Genomic DNA, 11,166 nt, shown 5'->3' on the forward strand with positions numbered 1-11,166 from the left:
TGTTTTGTTACTACAGTCTAGTGCTTTAGTACAATATTTTTATTTTTCCAATTGTGTTATAATGTTAATAATAGTAAATTATTCAAATGCGGAAATGGCAGTAATGCATTACGTGTATGGCCTCGTTGATGATAATGCAGAAGCCAGACGCATTTATCAAGAGAGGTATCCTAATCGTGCTTTGCCAAATCCCCAAACCTTTTATAACATTCATCAACGTCTTATTGAAACTCGTATTTTCCATAAACGTACATCAGAAGGTAAACCTCGAACTGTACAAACACCTGAAATTGAGGAGATGGTGCTGCACCAAGTCGAAGAACATTCTGAGACAAGTACCAGGAAGATCACTAGAAACTTGAATATTTCCTATCAAACTGTTTGAAGAACATTAGTTGATTTTTTGTTATATCTGTATCATATTTTAAGAATATAGGCATTACTTTCTAAAGATTTTACAGAGCCAGTGACCTTTTGTTAATGGTACCTTAGTGAAATTACGCAAAATTCACAATTTATCACTCGTATTCTGTTTACGGTTCAAGCTAATTTCTCGAGAAATGCCATTCAAAATTTCCACAATAATCACATGTTGGCAGATGAAAATCTTCATGTCTTAACCGAAGCGCATACGTAACATCAATTATCTGTTAACGTGTGCGCAGGAATCATTGGTAACCATTTAATGGGCCCATTCTTTCTTCCGAGATACTTGGATGGACGATCTTGCTTGAATTTTCGTCAGGAACAACTACTTTTCCTGTTTCAGGATGTTTCGTTAGCAATAAGAAATCGAATGTGGTACATGCATGATAGTGCACCTTCATATTTCAGTTTAATTGTTCACGACTATTAGCAAAGGGTTTACTGAAACCATTGAATTGGTCGAGATGGGCCTCAAAAATGGCCACCAAGATCCCCCGGTTTTAATAATTTAGATTTATTTTTATGAGGTCATCTTAAAATGCTAGCTTACGATATGTCCATTAACACTGTAAAAGAATTAAAAAAGAGGATAGTTGCAACATGTGACAGAATACACAATATACCGGGAATATTGAAAGAAGATCACAATTCTATGAGGAAAAAGGGGGAAGCATGCCTATGAAGTGAAAGGGTTCATTTTCAACAATTGTAAAAATCTTTTTTTTTTAATTCCTCATTAGATGTAATTCATATTTTATTACGATGTCAAACATAATATGTTAAATTTTCTATTGCTTTTTTTGTCGTATTAAAATAGTTTGCATCGAAACGCATATTTTTATTGCAATCAATGCCCCTTTATAACATACCAAATTGCATTGAATTATCTCAAGAGGTTTCGAAAATAATCATTAAGGTTCATTTTTTTTTCTAAATCTTTGTAGTCTCTTATTTTCGTAATGGAGCATTTTTAGAGCATAGTTTATATAACAAACTATCATTATTTTTTCATGTAGAATTCCACTTCAAAACCTTATTAAGGAACACCCTGCATACGTACACATACTATATTAATATTCCCAATATTGTTTCTCTACATACATTAGATATTCAGGATGTTCACAACTTCGAAAAATATTACTCAGTAAAATTATTTCTTCACGGGGGATGTGTGAATACAAAAATCCGGTTTTGTACGTGAAAAGGGCATTTCAAGAGTTTTATCGGCAAGTTTAGAGGGGGATTGATAGGACCATCCAACTACGGATTGAATTTGAATAATAGATATTGAGTGTCTGGAAATTTGAAACTATATTTGAATAGATTTGTCCAAATAAATTTTCCAAAATTTTACAAAGTGGCAGTGAATTGCATGCGAACTCGTACATTTAAGGCATGGAAGCTGCATGGTATGTCCAATCGATGATTACTTATGGGAAGCACCAGGTAATTAATGTAAATGTCAGGTATTTAAAGAAATACCGCTAGACATTTTCTGACAGTGTCTAACAGCTTTAAGACCATATTATAAATAAACGCATTCACTAACGACGACCTTACCAAGGCAAAACAATAATTTTATACTCTCGCCATTGTGCAAACCTCGAGTATTTCGAATGACAAATCCCTACATCCTCGTATAGCTGACCTAATTAATTCCTCCATGTGCGGTGAAATGACAATTTATAATCACAGAGAACACCAAGGTCCCTGAATGACGAGCTATGAATCCACTCGTAGTTATGCAATTGATAATCCTGAAGGACAACTCTCTTCTTTAGAGAACAGCCACGAGGCATCTTAAACACGAGTAGCTATCCTGAAATTACCTAACATGACACGATAATTTCATATCACCGCCATAAAAAAAAAATTCTTCAATTTAGTTGTAAAAGTAATTGTAATTAATTAATTATGTAATTACATAGGACAGGCCCCAATATTTAACCTTGCGGTACGTACGATGAGACTTTAATTGTTATTCGGGAAGACCACAACCTTCAACAACTTACTTCCTTAAATAAAAGTTCAAAACGTTAACTGCGTTATTTTAAATTTCAATCTTCGTTAATTGTGTTAGCAAAATAACACTATCAAGCATGTCAAAGGCCTTTGAAAAATCGGTATATTTACTACACGTATTAGATTTTTCTCATTAAAAGCATTACATATAAATTGAGTCATTACTAATGAATTAACAGCAGTAGCGCTTGATAAAATGAATAAAGTAGTTGTTATGTTGATTTTCGGTTTATTTTATCGAAATTTCAGCAACTCTCACTCACCTAATTTCAAACATAATTTTAATTAAACTAATTCAAATAGCCGCTACTCGAATTTAGCAACTATAAGTTCAAATGGGATATTCAGGGAATTATTTTGCACGTTAAACGTTATTAATTTTGCATCTTTTACAGAGTTTAATGGTCTTAATTTCATTAGCAAGTTTATAGCATTTTCGGACATAAAGTTGCAACGATGATTCAGATGGAACGTTAAGCTGTCTGTGAGAATGCTTAACCGATACAGAGAGTATTAATGTGCGGTTATATTGGGATTTGTGAATTAATTATGCTATAAATGCGTCAATTAATAGCTAACGCTTGAATTTCGTTTGTTTGGGTTAAATTAATCCGACATTCTGGGGCGAATAAGCAATTTTCTTCGCAATATTTCAAATGACGCTCTTTTTACCACTGGATAATAAAAAGAAAGGGAACAACAACCGTTTCTTGTAATGTTAAGTCTTTAATAATTTTTCTTGTCAGTTACTTCTCAAATCTCGCAAAAGCAATTTGCAAATTAAAAGCAGATTTTGCTTTATGAAGTGACACATTATCCCGGATTTTGTCAAAAGTGGACTTAGGCAATTTGCATCCTAAGCGGGAGATTTATAACGACTTTCTGAACCCAGGAAACAAAATTAGTAAAGTTTGGGCCTTAAAATCTAAATATTTCCCCGGCGTAGTCACTAAATGTAAATTGAGGCATTATGTTTGAAAGGTTTTGTTCATTAAGGAATATTGCCCAATATTTTCTTTGGACTTCCTCAAAAAAATATCACGAAACAACATCTCTTGAGAATGACTTTTACTATTTAAAAAAGAGACCAGATTTACCAAAGCAGTTTTAATACCCCTAAGGGCAGTTTATAAGCTTAGTTCTGCACTGCAACTGACACTCAGCACAATATTACTTAATAAATAGCAGACGCCGAGTTATGCTCGTAATAGGTTAATGGGTTTAGCTTAGGACTAAAGTTACTATCTACTTTTTTTTATTCCAGCCGTGAATCATTAATTTAAAACAACGTATGCCTTACTCCAAACAAACTACCCCCAGGTGGTTTTGCTGTAATTTGCCCCACTTAATGACGTCGATGCATTAAAAGCTACTTAGTCCAGCAAAATACTTTAAACTCCAAAGCTAAATTACACGATAGTACGTTCATTACAATTTCACAAAGAGGCAATCTAGCTGCGTAAATCTTTAAACTATAAAGCACTTATTTTGAATTATAGTGACCTATATTGCACATGGTTTTATGGCCTGAAGCTTAAGTTAGTCACCACCATTCTGCAATGGAATTAAGTCACAACCGATGAGGATATGATGTACATTTTATTAAACGTGCATCTAAATCATTCTGGAGAGGGTATTGATTTGAAACTCAGGATAAAGGACCAATGCTCCGTGTAATAATACCCAAATATTAATACTAATATTAGGGCTGTTAAAATGGAAAAAGCTTGGGATATAGATTCAAAATTGATCCGTTCAATCGCACAAATCAATAGCAGGAAGTAGCCCGGTTTTTTATAGCTTTGTTGCTCGTTTTGGCAAATAAGACCCTAATCTATGACGGTGAAATGAACGAGCAGATGTCATCATTATTCTTACGAGGTATATGCACCGATTTCGCCGATAATCCTTCACGATAAAATAACATCACAGAAATACTAATACATGGCGGTTTTGCGTCCAAGAACTGGGTCCAATTTTAGTGAATATCAGCAATTGTTTGCTACTTTATGTGTAAATTGTGCATTACTTCTAAGTCGTTAGTACCAAAGCTTCATTTCAGTTTTCACTGATACTTGTAGTAACCCGAATTGACCCGACTTATTGTTACTACTTAAAAATTTTCAATAAATATTACTGAAAATTTTCAAACAGGACTGTAAAAATCGGTATCCACTTTCATGTAATTTTTAAACTTGGAACACACTTGATTTCCCCAACTAAATTGCCTTGACGAACTCTATAATTTTCCCAATAACGTCTCTTTTGGTTTTTGAGATGCGACTTTGCTACTTATTTTTACATTTTTGAAAGTGCTCTAAATTGAGGGCGCCTTAAGCTAGCTCTCCAAAGTTTTAGGATCACAATTAGGACAATCAGATTTAATACAGTGTGCAACTGATGCATAACCACACTGAATTACAGCATCTTACAAATTTCGAAATTTTCCTGAAAATTTTCTCGTTTTTAAAGTACGTTGTCTAGTTTTCAATAGTTTCACAACTTTAAGCATAGATATCTCCGGAATCCTCCCAGCAAAGGCTTTAAATAGTATTAAAGTCTGCACCAGCCGGTTGTACAACCTCTTCTCGTTTCTGAGATATGAGGCCATTTTGATATCGATTTAATTAAAACTTTAAGTTATATTTAATTTGTAACTAATCCAAATTTTACTTTTAAATGCATTTCTTTGTGGTAAAATTCAATTGATTAAACTAGTGTGTAACTACATACGACCTAATCTTAGATTACTGTGATAGAATAGCGTAACACGATAATCAAACTGTGTTTGTCTGGGCTACATTCTTGCCAAATCTGATCTTTAACTGGTTCAATGAAGGGCACACCTTGGCCAGTCCTTTGGTTAATCTGGGGATTAAGCTTTAATCTATGTAAATGGACCTAAATGCTCGTAGAGCGTAACTTGCAATAATAATAGTCCTTTATCCTAATGGGGCTACTCAAATCGCCGAAAACAAAAGAGGAATCGTAATGAAATGAAAATATACAGGGTATTTCATAAACATACCGACAAATTTTCCGGCGATGTAGAGCTCATAAAAACGAATATTTAGATCAAATAAAGTTAGGTCCACAATTGCTTCGTTTCCAAAATACAATGTTTAGGATAAGCACATGAAGTTAGGAATACGCTATGGAGGGATAAATGTTCATGTTGGAGAGTCTTTTTTATTAAAAATTTATAGAATATAAAAAAATATATTCGTAATAAAAAAAGTAAATGGTGTGCCACTTTTTTCATTAATATCTTATTGAATAGTCTTACAGGGGCCCCTGGTATTGGTGTAAACATTCTGTCTGCTCCAGAACAAGCACATTTATCCCGCCATAACGGGGCCCATGTCCCCAATTTCCATGTCTTTATTTCAATAGATTTTCGAAGTATTGAAAAAATATTATAAAAAAACAATAAATTAAACACTTTGTATCTTGGAAACGAAGCGATTTCAGATCTAACTTTACTCGATATAAATATTTGTTTTTGTGAATTACATGTCCTCTGAAAATTTGTAAGCATGTTTATGAAACACCCTGTATATGTCCATAAGTAGCTAACTTGTATTTGCTTTGGGAATGGAAACCTTATTTTCGTTTGTTACACTGAGAAATCTTTAAATTAAATTAAATTCGTCTGAAAAATTCTTTGAGACTTAAAGATCGTATAAAAATTTCTGGAGGAAATCCGCGAAACTTGCGAGGTGAGAAATATATTCTAATAAAAAGAGAAACGTATATTCTTGAGAAGCACCATTAAGTCCATTCGGGCTCTTAGGAGTACCTACTCAAGTCGGTATTCACAAGAGTAAACAAGCTTATTAAGACGTAAATAGTATAAATTGAGGGAGTCTTTTTAAAGCTGCTATAAAATATAACTGAAAGATAATATTAAGTATACTTGAACTGGTTACCTGACACAAGGATTAACTTAGGGTCTTTCAAACTGAATTTTATGTGTGGCAATAACAGAAGCAGAGATTCGCGGACGTATACATTTCATCCTTCCAGACCAACCGGAAATTAATTTCCAGTGGTTGCGGGCACTTTACATGGTGAATTTGATCGGCACCCCTCGTGACTGCATTTTTCGACGTGCCTTTAGTACCTTCCGAATATTAAAACAATTTTAAAAGCAGTAAAGTAGGTGTTTTTCTCGAAACGTAAAACTGCAGAATACAGAGGTATTTTTTTGAATGAACACTTATTCTTAATATATTTGTAAAAAATCCGCACAGCATTCAACACATCCGAGAAATTCGCTTTAAACTCGGCGCAAATTCAGTTTTAACTTACGTCATTAATCAACGTGGCATCAACCTCCAGCAGATAAATCAAACCTAGTTTTATTACCCCTGGTATGTTTAGCGTGCCTGAAACTTTTAGCGGTAACTGTTTGAAAACTGTGTTAGCGTTCGACAGCGCTTCCTAAAGTTGATTACTGATTTTTCTGGTCCTAGCTACACAAAGAACCACTATTCTCAGTACCACTTTTACCTGCTCAAAATGGGGTTGGTTCCCTATAAAAACAACTTGCAAATAAAAAGCCTTATCTTATTCGTCTTACTCTTTAGAGGATCCTGATGCGACACTCTTGTGCTCTTGCGCAAGGGCCTTCATTGATTTGTACAAAGTTGTCTGGGAAGCTGCGACAGTCTTAGGAATGGGAATATCGACCTCATAATATAATATTGAAATTTTTAATCATATCAATGTTCACGTAAAAGGGCACACATGCCAATTTCATCCTTGCGTAACAGCTGACGCAGGTCGGACCATTTACTGCAAATATCCCTTGAGGATAAGTGGGTGTAGGTATAACTACAACAGTTGTACATCAAAGTTATTAAAAAGCTGCGAGGCAAATCGCCATTCCAGCCGGGGGCCTATGGAGAGCATCGATCCGATTCCCCGTCCCTACTAGTACGAGGAAAAATTGAAAACAACAGGGAATGGATTAGAGTACATTTCAATTCACCTAGTGACCTGATTTCGTTATATAACTAAGGTCTTGAACATCCGGATAAACCTCATTAAATAATGATGTCATCATTCCTAGTATGGTTTGTAGTAAGGTCGTGTAAAATACAGCCACATTTCCTACATATGAATTATTTAAATCCACATTGGGGCAATTTTCGTTGGGATAAAAAATCGCGAAAATTGCTAATAAAATAAACATATAACTATTGCTTCAAAATAAAAGACTACTATGAAATTGAACAAAAATACATTTAAATTTTCCGCACTGTCTAAGGTATTAAACGAAGCTTAACATTGCTAGACGGCTCATGGATAACTCTTAAGGCTTTTTAAATTTTAAAAAATCCTCAATACCTTCAATAATCTTATAAAACGGGAAATATCAAGAAATTTCCCAAATTCGGAAGTTTACTGCGGGGCACCCAAAACCCTTTGATAAGCGACTCACTTTGTGCTCCAAACTATTCTTCAAAGGTTATAGAAAACCATTTTCTAAAGACCTTTCTAAAATTTTCTTTAAATTGCAAACATTTTCTGAAAAAAATTAGATTGCATCCTTAACAACTGAAAAGTAGACTTAGAAATGTATGAATTCAATTCGATACAAATAATTAAATAAAATAATATCTAGATATTCTTTTGAAAAATCCCTTAAGGACAGATAATCTTGTACCATCTTCGAGCCTTTGGAAATACCTCCTCATATTACCATTTCTAGTACCCATAGCGTGTAGTATTGCACCGTCCCCCTTTGTTATAAATTATTTAGTTGTGAATCTGAATAATTATATGGAGAGTAAAAATAAAAATTTCTACTCTTTAAAATAACATTCGAGAAAACTATGATACACAACCACTGCTCGAAACTGAAACGATCCCCAGCCTACGATCAAGAATACAATTTAAAAAAAACCAACCCAATTTTCCATCTTGTCCATGGTAATAAAGGAAGCTCAACATCCTCTTAAAAAGCGATCACCTCAAAGTTTTTTATATGTTTTCAACTTTTTTAATGCGGCTGCAGATAAAACTTAACTTTAACTTAATAGTGGCAAACTCAGGCCAGCTAAATTCAGCTCTTTTTATGAAATTCCCTTTAAAAAGGGTGAAAAAGGCTACAAATCAGAGATGTTTCCAGCAAAACAGCACTGATACAAAATACAAAAAGAAAAGCTTTAAATCGCTTCTGAAAGTGAGTACAAATTTTACGGCCCGTCCACTTCCCCAGGAAAACTGTCTGGTTCAGATCGACCCTCTCAAGAGATTTAGTTCAAGTTAGCGGTTCACAAAAATATTTTTTTTTGCAGGATGTGTTATAAATTTCCATCAAAAACGTAGGGATTAGTGACTATAGATCAAATAAGTTGGATTACGCCAACACTTACTCGTGCGTTGGGACTTCCCGTTCAATAAGAATAAGCAATTTGTTCCTCCGCTAGCAGATTTCATTGAACGCGTTATCTTAGCCTTCGAGACATTAATTAATAACTGCTTTAAAGTGTTTTTCTTAGACAAGTAGGAAGTGGGTGCTTATCTAAACATCCTTCTTCTCGGAGAATCCCTATTAAACGTAGCAAATCGATTTGTTAGCTAGAAAAGTGGAGGTCATTACCTACCCACATGCTTCTTTAGCCATATTGATCCTTCCCAAACCTAACTAATTCTTCTCCAAAACCTTTTAATTCCTGAAAAGATTATATATTAAATTTGTCGATTCTAAAATTTCTTTGCTTCTTCAGATTCCACCGAATTTAAAGCTTTGATAACAACTACAACTCTACAAGTCCTGGATACTCTTCAAGTTTTGTTTTTGAGAACACAACCATTCAAACGAAAATAATACCCAACATTTATCTTCTATTTATGTTTTTAAATTATTGTTAAGCCAAAACAAGGATTTCCAATTCCTAAACAACAAAGTTTCACGCCAGAGCAAACGTCTCATGAAACTTTCTTAAGCACTTTCAAAGCGAACCAACTCAACCAACTTTCTTGCTTTTTTTTTATTTGTTGAAATCTTCACATCACATCTTAGTAAAAAGAGACTATTACAGCATGTCCCCAAAATAACACCAGAAATGTTTCATGCGAAAATATACTCATTTAACTCATTTTATCCATATGCGACCATATTTTTAGTGATATAGGGCATCAAAATTAATTAAAAAATATTTTTTTGTTATATAATTTTGTAACGATTTGTAACATTTTGATTCAACCTACATGGTGTGTCAAAAAATATAGTCAAAGCAAGGGTGTCCTGGACGCAATTTGAAATAGATGAAAATAAGGTCCAAAAATAGTATAAATGAGAGACATAATGTTGAAAAATCCCTTGATTTAAAAACGTTAGCACAAAGATTCTGGGGAATTTGGACTTTTAAATTCTGTAAAAGCAGGATGAAAAGTAAAGAAAGTGGAAATGAAAAAAAACTTTCAAAAAATTCCTGGGATTAAAAATATTGTAATAAGAACGAAACTTTTCAGGTCGTTATTAGGTCACGTCAGGTAAATCATTCGAATTCAATTGGCACATTTTACTTTATACCTAAGAAGTTTACTGTGCCCTTTAGTCCACGTTTTCCAGGACACCCCCGAATATCTCGGGAAAAATCCAAAGGAAGTCAATTATAAATTACGAAAAAACTTTAAAAAATAAAACATTTTCTCAAACAAGTATTTGATTTTGCTTAGTTATTTAACCATTTATAAATATTTAATATCAGATCCTGTAAATAATTCATATAGTGGCAGGGGAGTTTCAAGATGCATAAAACAATAAAAAGATTAAATTAAAGGAATATTAGTCAAACGACTTCAAAGACGAGTGGCCGATAAATTCCGAAAGAAGTCGGAGGATTTACATTTTCTTTAGTGGAAAGAAAACTGGACGAAATCAAAATTCTATTTTTGACTCATAAATAAATCATGAAGTTCTTATCCCTTCGCCTCACTTGCAGCAATAAAAAACAGAGTAGAAAGTAAGTTGTTTTATTACAAAAAACTAACTCATTCTTATAAGGAAATTAAACATGTGTTTCAAGAGAACGTTGTTACACCCACTTTGTTTTCTGAAAAGAAAAATGAAGTTTCCACATAGTTAATACCCCTCTGCCTTATCCGTCGAAGATTCTAGAAAGAGGGTTATATTAAAAATTCAAGAAAACTTACCAAATTGGGTGACTATAAAAAACTTGCATGACGTAATGATTATTTCGGTATGAGAACGATGCCGATAGAAATTGGGAAGTTGTTTTAATTGAAAGAAGAAAGTTTCTGCAGAGCTGTTTGCATCTTACTAAAGTATTTCAGCGGGAAAAGATCGAAAGTATAAAATAAGCATTAAGATGTTTACGAGGATATTTGAAAGCAAACTCAATAACTGACTACAATAAAACATAATCTACCTGTTTTACATCTGTAAAACCCCGAGCTTTGCAAGACCCTTGGCTTAGAACTCACTTTATTCAACCTAATCCAGTTTCATATTAACACATTTTATACAAATTTAATAGCAGTCGTACTCGGTCACATGATCGACATTAAGGTTTTGTGCGTTATAAAGATCAGCCATGTAGAAAGTTTTATGCTTTAATCATTCCTAAATTTAAAATAAATGGTTTACCGTTGGGTCCATCAATTATTGAGTATACAAGTACCTAACCAACTTACGTAGGTAGTACCTATTCAGTTATATTTATACCTTTGGCAACTAAAGGT

General features: G+C 33.6%; 1 long non-coding RNA gene across 1 annotated transcript; it reads right to left on the bottom strand.

The window, feature by feature from the left end:
* Positions 1-10,421: 10,421 nt before the first annotated feature.
* Positions 10,422-11,166, bottom strand: LOC136350611 (uncharacterized). The gene is made up of 2 exons (XR_010734181.1): positions 10,854-11,166; positions 10,422-10,578 (listed from the first exon to the last, which is right to left on the bottom strand). It is a non-coding gene; the product is annotated as an uncharacterized lncRNA (long non-coding RNA).

This window comes from Euwallacea fornicatus, chromosome 3, assembly GCF_040115645.1.
Source record: "Euwallacea fornicatus isolate EFF26 chromosome 3, ASM4011564v1, whole genome shotgun sequence".
In the NCBI taxonomy this organism is placed as follows: domain Eukaryota; kingdom Metazoa; phylum Arthropoda; class Insecta; order Coleoptera; family Curculionidae; genus Euwallacea; species Euwallacea fornicatus.